Here is a 14,328-nt window from a genome sequence, read left to right as displayed (position 1 = left end):
AAATGCTTCTCTGGGAAACGTTCTTTTTCTTCATCTGTGCCCAGATCTCTAGGGTGGCACGTACCTTATTAGATCTATAAGGAAGATAAAATACTTTGATTTAAACTTTAAGGTTTAAGCAAAACATGATTCTTCACTAAATTATAAAATAACTCGAACCCCAATTAACTGGAAATGGTCTCTTCTGTGCACAAGAAGCAGCTCCTAGCCATTAAAATAAAATCAGTTTGACACTGACATATTTAAATTATTTTTAAATAAGCAAGTCTCTGGGGCACCTGGGTGGCTCAGTTGATTAAGCTTCTGCCTCTGGCTCAGATCATGATCCCAGGGTCCTGGGATCGAGCCCCGAATTGGGCTCCCTGCTCAGTGGGGAGCCTGCTTGTCCTTCTGCCTCTCCCCCTGCTCATGCTTGCGCTGGCTTGCTCTGTCTCTCAAATAAATAAAATCTTTAAAAATGAATGAATGAATGAGTGAATGAATGAATAGGCAAGTCTCATAATTGGCTGGTTGGGAGTGCTTTTGGTTGCAGATAACAGGATACCTATTTGCAGCAATCCGTTAACAATAAAGACTTTGCTTTGTCTTATAAAATGAGAAGTCCAGAACTGAGCAGCCCAGCGCGGGTACAGCTGCTAAGAAATGCTGATGAGAACGTTCATTCTTTCTGCTCCATCTTTCTTAGCGGATGGGCTTTTATCCTCAGGCTTGTCCCTTCATGTCTCCCCGCCCCTCCCCCGACTATTGCACATCATGTTTGCTTTCTGGGCAGGAAGAAGGGGGAAAGGCCACAGGGACAAAAGGAGCTCTGCCAGTTTTATCTATCCCTTTGGCTGCTCCTCACAGCAACAATCGAAAATCAGGCATTTGTTTTCCAGTCTCTAGAGTAGAAAAAGGCAAGAGAAGAGGACCTTGTGAATGGCTTTGGGGTTGCTAATCCCCAGTATCTATTGGGTTAGATTATTCATGAGTTCAGTTATAAGGATTATTTATGAGATCAGCTAATGGGAAGAGGGGAGAGCACAGCAGGACCATCTCTGATCTGTAGAGTTTATCTTCATACTTATGCACCCGCCACCCAAATCTAAGTGTGGACCATTTTCGTTATCCCAAAAGATAACCCCCCACCCCACAGCAAGTCACTCTGATCCTCACCCCCAAGCCCCCAGGACTAGGCAATCATTCTTTTACTCTCTGAGAAAAATGTTTAAAAGGGTGATTTTTCTATTAGAAAGTCAGTAGAAAGCATTATACAAATGAGCTTCAGGGTAGGGACTTAGATTTAAATATATCACGAAAGGCAGTTCCTCTGCTGTCGTACAGTTTTTTGGTATGTGTGAAGGAAATGATTCATTATCTCCCCCAGCGAAAGAATTTCTAAGCCCCTCATCCCTTTCCTCATTTAGTCCAAAAGAATCATGCTGTTTGCTAAATCTTGTCCGTTTTCTATTCCAAATTTTTTAGAGTGAGACTTAGAAAGGCATAAAGCAGATATAAAGTTACAAAGTCAAATTTCGAATTCAAAAACTCACTATAGGAAAGGCTTAAAAAAAAAAAATCTCCACCCACCCTGCCCTGCACCCCCACCAAGGCCTGAGGAAGCCAAGTAAGCTGCTAATTGACAGTGATAACGGGAGGCAGGTGCCTTTCTTCTCTCCTTGAGCGGGTGTAGCTTGTCCCACTTTACATGCTAGAGATAATATCACTTATCTGCTGAAATGAAAGCGAGCAAATGCACCAAAGACTCGGAGTAATGGCTTTCATTCTTGTTTGCAGCATTCCCTCTAACTGTCATATCCTGCCTTGCCGGGTACCTGTTGTATCTAGATGAGAGAGAAAACAGGAAACGAGGGAGGTAATTAGCGCGGGCACACAACCACCACGGAGGAGTATCCCGGGCCACAGCTTTCTGATCAGAGGTTTGGGGATTGGTGGAGAAAGCCAGAACATATGCACCAGGTAATAACTGAAAATAGAAAAACTGGGCCCAAACAGAAGTGAGGGGAACGTTTCTATGAGCCAGCTTCTGAGATGGGGCTTCGTACCACTTAAAGTTGAGATTTTACACCTGAAGACTGCAGGTTTGAATGTTCGGTTGGTTTCAAACCCAATCAAACTACCGAGCTTCTTTTCCTCTGAGCTTTTTTTTTTTTTCTTTTTCCTTTACTTACTATCACTATAGCAGAAAGATGTTTTGTACCAGTTTGCCATGTTAATGTTATGCTTATTTTTATCTTATTTTCTGAGATTTAAATACACCAACTGCTGAGTGGGTGCTTTAAAAAGAAATAGTATCACCTCTGAAGAAAAGATAAATCCCTATTTTAGAATTTTTTTCCAATTTAAAATTTGTAAATGAAAAATATTTCCAGTTTCTGGAACTGCATGGGCATTCTTAATAAGCACAGTTTTTTATTTGCTGCTATTTTTTCTTATTTCTTTGTTATTAAATTTTGAGGCATGTGAAAAAAGTTAAAGAGTAATATAATAAATACTGAAGTTTCAAATCTTTGCTTAATAAATGAAATGTTAAAAATACAACTGGCCCTTCTGTGTATGTTTTCCCAAGTGCATTTCCCATCTTTCCACACAGAAAAACCAAGTTTGTGCCTGACTTTGGTTTTCACTCTCGGATATGCCTTTGTCATTGTGGTACATATTCATGTCATCTTTGTTTAAGACAAGACAAAAGGACTCAAATAGATTTTACCAAACTGAGACCATTCCAGTACTGGATCTCCCAGGAATGGAATCTTAAACCCATCAGGCATTATCTGAGTGGCACATTCGGTAATCCGCCGACTAGATCCCTACCATCTCCTAAAGATAAGTAACCTTGCAACCACCAGTCCACGCATTGGCCTCGTACAGCCTCCTTGTTCCCTCTCCCTTCTGCCTATAAAATCCTTTATTTTGTACAGCTGCTCAGAGCTGTCTGCTAAAGTGGATGTTGCCCAATTCATCAAACATTAAATAAAGTTAATAAGATCTTTAAAGTCTACCCTAAACAAAATCAGGTTTGTCTGAATATTTTATTTTATTTTTTTTAAAGAGTTTATTTATTTATTTGCGAGAGAGAGAGAGAGAGAGAGAGAAGGAGCAGTGGGTGGGGCAGAGGGAGAGGGAGAAGCAGACTCCCCACTGAGCAGGGAGCCCAACTCAGGGCTCAATCCTGGGACTCGGGGATCATGAGCTGCGCCCAAGGCAGACTGAGCCACCCAGGCATCCCCGCATAGTTTAAGCTTTTCAAAACAGGAGGTGCTACAATTCCAGTGTCAGTTTTGGCTTTGGGAAGGCCAAAGAGCTGAGTACCTACTGAAGGATCATCATTGGCACTCAGTTTGGGGCTCAAGGTGTGATCACACACGGGTCATGTGATTTCATGGGCACCATTACGGCTAATCTGTGCTGTCCTATCAGTTACTCAAACAAGATGTTATTTGGATTTATTGTTAATATCTAAAAATGCATTTTCAAATATAGCTTAACATTTAGATGTAACTTGAAGTGAAAAATCTCTATGTTTTTGTATGTTGAAATTCTATCAGTTGTTGAAGTAAATGTATTTATTATTGCAAGAAGAATATGTTGCAATCATTGATGATTGTGAAAGCTGCTAATTGTATGTAAAAAAAATGAGAACTTGTCAACAGCTAAATAGGGAAAGAGTTAATGCAAATATTCAGTATATTTGCTAGACAATTTTAGGAAGAATAATGGATTTTTACCATGTCAATAAAGGGAAGTCCTTATAAAAATAAAAATATAAGTCAGAATAATAGAGATTAGGTTATATCTTCATTTTAATAATTGTCCAACTATTTGTATACTAGAATCCAAAATATTAAATAATCTTGGGGAGCCTGGGTGGCTCACTCAGTTGGGTGACCAACTCGTCCTTCTCCCTCCCTGCCGCCCCGTCCCGGTCCCTTCTTGCTCTCTCCCTCTCTTTAAAAATATAATAGTCTTTAAGAACTCTATTTAATTTTTAGGGGTTTTTTTAGAGGGTGGGAAGGGAGGAGGAAGAGGAAGAGAGAGAATCCCAAGCAGGCTCCATGCCCAGTGTGGGGCTCGATGTTGGGTTCAATCCCATGACCCTGACTGAGATCATGATCTGATCCAAAATCAAGAGTTGTATGCTTGAGGCTCCTGGGTGGCTCAGTGGGTTAAAACCTCTGCCTTTGGCTCAGGTCATGATCCCAGGCTCTTGGGATCAAGCCCCACATTGGGCTCTCTGCTCAGTGGAGAGCCTGCTTCCACCTCTTTCTCTGCTTGCCTCTCTGCCTATTTGTGGTCTCTGTCATATAAAAAAGAAAAATCTTTTTTTAAAAAAAAGAGTTGTATGCTAAACTGACTGAATCACCCAGATGTCCCTAATTTCTAGTTTTATTTTATTTATTTGTTTTTTAAAAAAGATTTTTATTTATTTATTTGACAGACAGAGCCACCAAGAGAGGGAATATAAGCAGGGGGAGTAGTGGAGGGAGAAGCAGGCTTCCTGCTGAGTATGATCCTAGGGTCCTGGGATCATGACCTGAGTTGAAGGCAGCCACATAACCGACTGAGCCACCCAAGCGCCTCTTAAAATTCAGATCATGAATTGGTTAAGAAAAAGTCTTACTGGGAATATCTTTTTTTTTTTTTTTTTAATGAGGATACATTTAGGATGTCAATTGTGCCATCTCAAAATTTCACCGAGGGAAAACTCCAAAATCATGCACAATCACCCATGATATATATATGTGTGTGTGTGTGTGTGTGTATATATATATTTATATATATAAATATATATATATATATATTTAAAGATTTTATTTATTTATTTGACAGACGGAGATCACAAGTAGGCAGAGAAGCAGGCAGAGAGAGAGGAGGAAGCAGGTTCCCTGCTGAGCAGAGAGCCTGACTCGGGGCTCGATCCCAGGACCCTGAGATCATGACCTGAGCTGAAGGCAGAGGCTTTAACCCACTGAGCCACACAGGCACCCCACACATGATATTTATAATAAATAATTTTTGATTCAGGCATCATAAAAAATATAAAGTCTATGAAGAAAAAAGTATTAGAGGAAAATTAGATAATCTTAGAACAGCTTTGCTGCTTTGAGCTCAGTTGAAAAATGTATCCATTTAACATCACTTGCAGGGAGAACAGTGTCTGCAGAAGCAAAACAGCATCTGACCCCACTAAAGAGATGATTGTTTATGTACTAGGATGTAATTGCTACTAAAATTAATACTAAATAACAATATCTTTTTTAAAAAAGATTTTATTTATTTATTTGACAGACATCACAAGTAGGCAGAGAGGCAGGCAGAGAGAGAAAGAGCGGGGAAGCAGGCTCCCTGCTGAGCAGAGAGCCCAATATGGGGCTTGATCCATAGGGCTCAGATCCCAGGACCCTGAGATCATGATCCAAGCCGAAGGCAGAGGCTTTAACCCACTGAGCCACCCAGGCGCCCCTAAAATAACAATATCTTAAGGGTAATTTCAGATTCATTCTTGTGCCCCAGAAGCTATTATTAGATGTTGACATTTATCTTTGCCTTCAATTAAAGATAGATTTTAACCTACTGGACCTCTGCCAAAGTGTACATTTCGTGCCCCTCGATATTTGAAATAGTCGTCTTCAACCTGATTTTTAACTCAACTTTATATTCATGAGATTAGTTCGTGTTGTTACATGTAATTCAAATTATTTGGTTTCTCTAGTGTTGGGCAGTTGAGCATGAATTGTATGTGCAATTCATTTTCCCCTGTTCCATTGATGGAAAGTGAGCTTGTTTTCAAATTTTCACAGCCACGGCAAACAATCTTGGTGTGTGCATTTGTGTACACACATATCATCTTGTGAGGGCTTCTCTAGTATTTGTATCTAGAAGCTGAGAGTGACATGCAGAGTCCTATTTTTTTCATAGGCTTTCTAAATTTTTATGAACTCAAAAGAGCACTTGATGACTGATGCCTCCCAAATCAACACCTCCAGTCTTGTCCTGTCTTCTAAGCATCAGACTTCTGTCTCCATCTGTCTGATAAATATCCCAACTAGAAGCTTGGGTAGACCATTGCACCCAACGCTTATCCTCTTCAAGACAAGAGCTCACAGTTTCCTCTCCAACTCTCTCCTTATAAAACACACAGGAGTGTCATATTTACAAAAGCATTGGGCATGCACACTGTTCTTTACAAAACAGGAACATCATCTACTTAATCATTGAATTCTCTCTAATTCAGGTGTATTCTCTTTTAAACATAAATAGATAGGATCAGGAAATGTCAGGAAATGTTTTCTGTAATGGGCTGTGTAGTAAATATTTTAGGCTTTGATGGCCCTTTGGGTGTTCTTCACAACTACTCATCTCTGCCCTTGTGGTTCGAAAACAGCCACAGAGAATGGATGAATACATAGGTGTGGCTGTGTTCCGATAAAACTTTATTTGCAAAAACAGGCAGTGAGCCAGATTAGGTCTGTGAGTCATAGTTTGCTGATCCTCCTCTAGAAAGTAAACATAATAAATGATTCTTCGCTTCCTGGACTATCCCCTGCAGAGCTGTGCATCTGAGAAGCAGCTAGATTGAGGTTCTGCACAGTAATGGGGCAATGCTGTGCCCGTCCCTTTGATTATTAATTTGGGTACGGTATCTGAGATCATGCCATGTTTTCTCAGCCTGTAATATCTTTGTTAATATCTTGTGTCTCTCCCAGTGAGCACTCCCAATGGTCTTGCATTATACTTCACTATCAGATGGTCTGGCCAGTCACTAATCTCCAGTCCTCTACCAAAGTGAATTTTTTTGTAAACCATGTAGCCTATATTTTAAGTCAGATTATTTCTTCACAACCATTCCGCCTTAAATTTGGCAAAAACTAGTCCAGAGTCCTAAATTTTTTTTTAAAGAATTTATTTATTTATTTGACAGATGGAGATCACAAGTAGGCAGAGAGGCAGGCAGAGAGAGGAGGGAAGCAGGCTCCCCGCTGAGCAAAGAGCCGGATGTGGGGCTCGATCCCAGGACCCTGAGATCATGACCTGAGCCGAAGGCAGAGGCTTTAACCCACCGAGCCACCCAGGCGCCCTCTAAATTATTTCTATAATTAGTTATGTGTTACATACTTCTTGGGTGATTTTGGCAGATTATGTCATTTTCCTGACTTTCTATTTGTAAAATAAGACTAATAATACTTACCACGTAAGTTTTCTGCAGTGGTGAAATGAGCCCATGTGTATAAAGGGTCTTGTGGCCAGGCACATAGTAGATGCTTACTAGTAATGGTGATGACAATACTAGCAAACACCCACATTGCACGTGCTATGCATTATGCCTGTATTGACTTGAATCAACCTTGTAATAATCATATACATAGGGATTATGATTTTCCCAACTTTACAGATGAGATACTGAGACAAAAAGAGGTCACATGGGGCGCCTGAGTGGCTCAGTTGGTTGCATGTTTGCCTTCGGCTCTGGTCATGATCTCAGGGTCCTGGGGTGGAGCTCCATGTGTGGGTCCCTGCTCACCAGGGAGTCTGCTTCTCCCTCTCCCTCTGCCCTTCCCCTCCTTGGTGCTCTCTATCTCTCTTTCAAATAAATAAATAAAATCCTTAAGAAAAATTAAAAAAGGTCACATAGCCTAGATTTAAAACAAGGCAGTCTGGCTCCAGAGGTACCCTAATAATGTTGGCCTAATAAGAATGAAAGACCAGGGCACCTGAGTGGCTCAGTCAAGCATCTGCCTTTGGCTCAGGTCGTGATCTCAGGGTCCTGCAATGGAGTCCCTCATCAAGCTCTCTGCTCAGTGGGGAGTCTGCTTCTCCCTCTCCCTCTGCAGCTCCCCCTGCTTGTGTTCCCTCTCTCTCTCTCTCTGTGTCTTTCTCTGTCAAATAAATAAAATCTTTAAAAAAGAATAAAAGACTAATCCCCTGAAACAAATAATACATTATATGTTAAAAAATTTAAAAATTATTTAAAAAGGAATCAAGGAGTAAGAACATGCTCTAATTTCTTGATTATTATAGTGCTGCACTGTATATCTTTGTCCCCATATGAGATCATTTCCTTTAAACCCATGTATTTTCATTTATAATATGAAATCAAAGTATGGAAGGAGCCTTGTGATATGGAAGGGACCTCAAGAATGTAACACTATTTCAGTAATTCCATGAGAGAAGGGACCCTTCCACGTTGGTTGCTAAAGACCTCTTACTTCACATATAAATAGTCCGGGAGTCCTTTCTGAAACGTCCAGAAGGAGAGCAAGATCATTAAAGTGATTCTGATTCTGCATCAGGAACGCATCCATGAGCTATGGGAGGTGTTGTGTAACAAAGAAAGCGTGGTGCTTGTGTATTATGTTTGTATTATCTGTCACGTGACTGCAGGCTACCTCCTTGCTATAAACTGAGCAATACGGTTCTAGGAGAAAATTTTTCTTTTGCTTCCTTTTTTTTTGGGGGGGCCTATGGCTCCTATTTAAGAGCAATTTGATGCTGTGGTTGCCATGGTAAATATTTTTCATAAGAACTAAGTAATTGTTGGAAGCTGTTATAATTTATCATTATTTCAGAGTGATTTGAATGTTCTCACTTTCTCCCTTCATTTAAACATTTTATCTGCATCAGACTTTCTTTTTAAATTTTCTCTGGAAAAGACATACATCATTAAGGACTAAGATACAGTAATTAGAGTGAAAATATATGCATTTTTTTCCCTCAAAAAAAATAGTCAATATGGCGTTTTGCTTTTTGATCTGCAGGACTTGAAGTATCTGACTCTGACCTCACATTATAGTTGCCTTAAACCAGGCAACAGATCCTGGTCTTCAACACTTTGGAGTGGCGGGGGAAGGGCAATTGAAGCATTTTACCCCAGAGAGAGGGCTTCCAAATGCTCCCATTATAAATGTGCTCAATAGCATCATAATGGAATCATACTTCATTCAAACACTAAAAGACAAAATTGAAATGCAGATTTACAGCATAGATGAGTTCTGCAGCTGTGCTAACAGCATCTATTGCCAGGTGTCCCGTGGCTTATCCTGTTAATTGATACATGGTATCTGAAGATACCAAGATAATGAACTATCCTTAGAAAGAAAAGGAACTGGGGCACCTGGGTGGCTCAGTCAGTTAAGTGTCTGCTTCAACTCAGGTCATGATCCTAGGGTCCTGGGATTGAGCCCTGCATCCCACATCGGGCTCTATGGTCAGCAGGGAGTCGGCTTCCCCTTTTCCCTCTGCCCACCCCCCACTTGTGCTCTCTCTCTCTCTCTCTTTCTCATTTTCACTCTATCTCAAATAAAGTCTTTAAATTTTTTTTTTTTTTTAAAGAAAAGGACTCTAACACACAAATGACATCAAGAACTGGAGGTGATAGAAACAGGATTTGTTGTAACCACATGCTCGTAAAAATAGGCAACCCAACAGAGCCCCAAATGTTCAGGTGTATTTTAATCTCAGGGTGAGAGACTTGCCGTGTATCCTTCTAGGGCAACCTTTGCTTTTGTCCCTCAAAATCTAAGATTTCTTACTTTCTAAGATGATATCGTGGAACATCTATTGTGGACTTACTTGGTTTTTCTTTCTTTTCCAGGATGCATGATAATCTTGCCCATTAGTGAGTTATCTACATATATACTGAACTCACTTCTCTCTCCTCTCCCTGTGTCCCCTTAGTTTTGCTGTCCATTCCACTTTACCTCCCCCTTTTTCTCCTTCCTTCCTTCTTTCCTTCCTTCCTTTCTCTTATTTCTAGAGCATTCCAAAGAAATCAAAGACATGGCAATGGCATAGGAATGGGTGGGGTTGAGTGAGGAAGAAATAAAGGTGTATTTGAGGTTGAGTCATGTGAAAAACTCTGAATTATTCATTCTGAAATAGTTTCTTTTTGCTTTCTCTGTTATTAGTGACCAGTGATGTAACTTTCAGTTCTGTGTGACTGTATTGGTATCTAAGTGTTTCACTGGGTAATTTTTACATCCCTAATTAGCTTCTAAAAAACAGGGTCTATTTCAAAACAGAAAGCTCCTCCATCTTTCACTCTGGCAACTCTCCTCCGAGGCCATCCAAAGTCCATTTTTTATATTTGCCTCAAAACCCATCTTCTCGGGGCGCCTGGGTGGCTCAGTGGGTTGAGCCTCTGCCTTCGGCTCGGGTCATGATCCCAGGGGCCTGGGATCGAGTCCTGCATAGGGCTCTCTGCTCAGCAGGGAGCCTGCTTCTCCTCATCTCTCTCTCTGTCTGTCTCTCTGCCTATTTGTGATCTCTCTCTCTGTCAAATAAATAAATAAAATCTTTTTAAAAAAAAACCAAAAAACAAAAAACAAAAAAACCATCTTCTCCAGGAATCTATTGCCAATGTACCCCCTTCTACTATCATCTCTTCTATTTTTATTTTTAAAATTTTTTATATAATTAAGAAATACAGATAAGTATAAAACACAAAGTTTTCTCACCTCCCAGAACTGAGAGCTGTTAGTATGTTGGCATATTTTGCTTTTAGCCTTTAGGTATATTTCTGTGTATTCAATAAAATATTCCCCAATGTATCCGGGTACCTTTGATCCCGACTGTCATCACACATTCTTCCTGACTAATCCTCACCAGTGATCAGCAATACATTTGCTGACTTCATTTTTCACTTTCTTACTGTTCTTCATTTTGTGTCATGAATGCTTTTCCTTCTCTCTCTCTCTCTCTCTCTCTCTTTCCTTTTTGGTATGGAATTCTTGGTGGTTGCTTTAGGACTCTTTTTTGTGGTGCGGCGGGGAGAGCATGCAAGCCCGAGCAAGGGCTGGGGATTAGGGGAGTGGGATGGGCAGAGGGAGAGCGAGAATCTTAAGCAAGTTCCATGCCCAGTGTGGGGTAACCTGACATGGGGCTCCATCTCACGACCCTAAGATCATGACCCGAGCTGAAATCAAGAGTCAGATGCTCCACCAACTGAGCCACCCTGGGGCCCCTAGGACACTTTTTTCCCCCCCAGCTGGATGGGGATGAGCCAAGTGGCAGCTCTAACCTGCAGAGGCTGGCCCTTCCTGCAGTTGGTCTTTGAATCCCCTGGAGCCATCAGATTTGGTGAGGAGTTTGCTCTTTCCTAAATATAGCTTATCTTTTCCCTGCTACAATTCTGCATCTCGGTCCTTGGTACCAGATTCATGGAGGAGCTCAGATAAATGCATGCTGCTGCATTCAACAACATCAGAGTCCTGTTGACTTGGGCTCCGCGAATAGCACTCCAACTTGACTTCTGATTTTATAACTGATCTAGATTTTTCTCTTGCTTGACTGCTAGAAGCTTGAAACCAAAAACACAGGCCGTCTGTATTAACAGGAAGGATCCTCATGGCATGGCTTTGGGGTATTGACTGCATCGCATCATGCCTTTATTTTCTTACCTTCATTTCTATTTGTCTCGCTGCTCTTCATTTACATATTTTTATCCTGTGTAACTTATGAATCTCTCTAAGATGCCCAACATCTTTTTAAGTCAGGAGAATGAAAATCTAACAATCTGGGTAAGAGTGGGTAGGAGTTTTCATTGCTTCTGATCCAGGAAAGCTCAGTAAGCTGACAAGTTAACAGAAAAAAAAATTTATAATTGAAAATATTATTTCTCATAGTGAGGTATGCATTAAGTGTGGTAGATAGCTTCATTTATTATTTTTCTATGAATATTTCATGAACTCCTCTGTCTAATAATTAAATATATTTTGAATGCATTAAATGAACTGGACTAAATATGACTTGGGGCCACGGCTTGATTTTTTGCTTCAAAAAATAAAAATAAAATGTGCCATCAGTTTAAATCTTAAAAATCTTAAAAATAAAATCTGCCATCAGTTTAAATCTTTTCTTTCTTACTTTGTTTGAACATAGAAATGATTGAAATTGTGTTTCTCTGGCATTTTGGTGGACTGGCACTAACCTTCAGCAGGTGGCATGTGTGACCAGTCTGGGTATTTGAATCAGAAATGCTGCTACGGGCCCTTCCTATGTTCCCCAGAAACCTCTTCTAAGCTCTGAAGCACCAGTGTCAGAGTTCGGTGCCTTTTGGTTTTTAGAAATCTTTTTTTTGAAATGTGTATTCCTTGGAAAGGCAAATCATCTTTTAAAAAATATATTTTATTTATTTGACAGAGAGAGCACGAGCTGGGGGAGCAGCAGGCAAAGGGAGAGGGAGAAGCAGATTCCCCAGTGAGCAGAGAGCTCGTCATGGGACTTGATTCCAGGATCCCAGGATCACGACCTGAGCCTGAGACAGATGTCTGACCAACCGAGCCACCCAGGTGCCCCTGGAAAGGTAAACCATCTTAATGAGGATTTGTTTATAAGATGGTATCTGGCCAAGAAACAAGAGTGTGAAGCAATAAGAGAAAGAGTACTGGGAGCATGAGACTGGGAGGTGTGATATCGGGGGAGGAGACTTGCTTGTAATTTTGTCCAGGATGAGCCCCTAAGGTAACGGAGTACCCCTTTATTGTCCCCAGAATTTTAAGGCCTTTCTTCCTTCCTTTCCTTCCTGCTTTCCTTCCCCAAATATGCAGTTCAAAGGGCTTTGTTAAAAAAAAAAAAAATTATTTTAAGAATTGACCAAAGAGGGGGAAAATGTTTTATACCACATAGCAAATATCCCCTAAAGGAAATTTGCAGTAAATTTTTCCTTCAATGAGTCTCTATATTAGAATTTTTCCCTTCAGAAATTCTGATTTAAATTGTCCCATAGAAAATCAAATTATACATCTCTAAACTGTGGTTTCCCAAGACTGTCAAGTTTCCTAAGATGAGATTCTACACCAGCAACAATGGCATCAGTTTAAACAAATTCTTCTTTGGGACTGTCAGCTGATAGGTTTAGGGCAGAATTTCTGCCAAATTTTGTAACATAACAATCAAGTACAGTATGACCTTAATAGATTCTTTTCTTATTTTAGCAAAACCACATTCTTCTCTGAGAAAGGTCAAAGTCAGAACAAGGACATAGCTTCTTCTTGATTGGTCTTTCATGAACTTATCCCTTGATACAAGATGTTGTAAGAACAAAAAGAGAATTTGCTTCATGTAGGCACTTTACAATTTCATCTCAAAGCAACTTACTCTCAGGGCCAATTTTTCATGGATTTATCTCACTTTTCCCCCCTGACGAATAATGTTAAATCTTATTACTTTGAAAAGTAATTGGCCAATCTGAAATCTCAAATAAAATATTTTTTTTTTCTTCCATATTAGGTGCAGAGCTTACTTAAAAGAAAAAAGAAAAAAAATTAGTGGCACCTGGCTGGCTCAGTCAGTGGAACATACATAGGACTCTTGATCTTGGGGTGGTGAGTTCCAGCCCCACGCTGGGTGTAGAGCTTACTTGATATAAAAAAATTAAAAAATAAATTAAAAAAAAAAAGGAAAATTCTTCTTTGTATAACTGCAGACTTACGCTTCCTTTTCAGGCTTCTAGAAAATCCATATATGCCCAATTCTACCTGCTTCCTACCCTCTACCACGTGTTACCTTTTCTATCAAATGATGTCTTTCCTGGAACGTACAATTTCCAATGTGTTTATTGCCTTGGGGTTATTGGTCATAAAATTGGGCCAGGTTTTGCCAAGCAAAAGCCTCATAATTTTTTTTTTTTTTCTATAGTGCAGGAAGACCTCACTTGTGAAGAGCCAGGTGGACATTTGGAAGTGAAGATGTGGTGCTTGAGCGAGAGTTGGCCAGACCGAACTGCATTAACTGCATTTAGCTTAGTCTTCCAGAAAGTGATGAGGACACCTGGGTTTCTCAGGAGATATTTATCACAGGGATAGGGTGACCTCATTTTCAGAATGCAGCCCAGGGGCACCTGGGTGGCTCAGTCTGTTAAGCAGCTGACTCGGCTGAGGTCATGGTCTCGGGGTTGTGAGACGTGTGGGGTTCTGTGCTCAGCAGGGATTGTTTGAGATTCTTTATCTCCCTCTTCCTCTGTCCTCCCTACCCTCTGCTCTCTTGTTCTTTCTCTTTCTCAAAAATAAATAAATCTTAAAACAACAACACGGCCCAGAGTCGTATCAAAACTCACCACTAGGCATGCCTGGGTGGCTTAGTCAGTTAAGGGTCTGCCTTCAGCTCACATCATGATCCCTGGGTCCTGGGATGGAGTCCCGCACCAGGCTTCTTGCTCAGAGGGAACCTGCTGCTGCCTCTCCCTTCTTCTCCCTCTGTCTGCCTCTCCCGCTGCTCGTGCTCTGCTCTCTCTTTTTCTGATAAACAAACAAACAAACAAACATCCTTTAAAAACAAACAAACGAAAAACTCAGCATTAAATCAAGATTAAAAACACCACATCAAAACAGA

General features: G+C 40.5%; 1 long non-coding RNA gene across 1 annotated transcript; it reads left to right on the top strand.

Moving 5' to 3' along the window:
* The first annotated feature begins 1,850 nt into the window (after positions 1-1,850).
* Positions 1,851-13,410, top strand: LOC309872087. Its single transcript, XR_014315656.1, has 3 exons — positions 1,851-1,959; positions 12,139-12,301; positions 13,228-13,410. It is a non-coding gene; the product is annotated as an uncharacterized lncRNA (long non-coding RNA).
* Positions 13,411-14,328: the final 918 nt, after the last annotated feature.

The sequence above is a fragment of the Mustela nivalis genome (assembly GCF_964662115.1).
Source record: "Mustela nivalis genome assembly, chromosome: 8".
NCBI classification, from domain to species: Eukaryota; Metazoa; Chordata; class Mammalia; order Carnivora; family Mustelidae; genus Mustela; species Mustela nivalis.
Note: the sequence above shows the minus strand (reverse complement) of the source record. Positions and strands in the feature narration are given on the sequence as shown.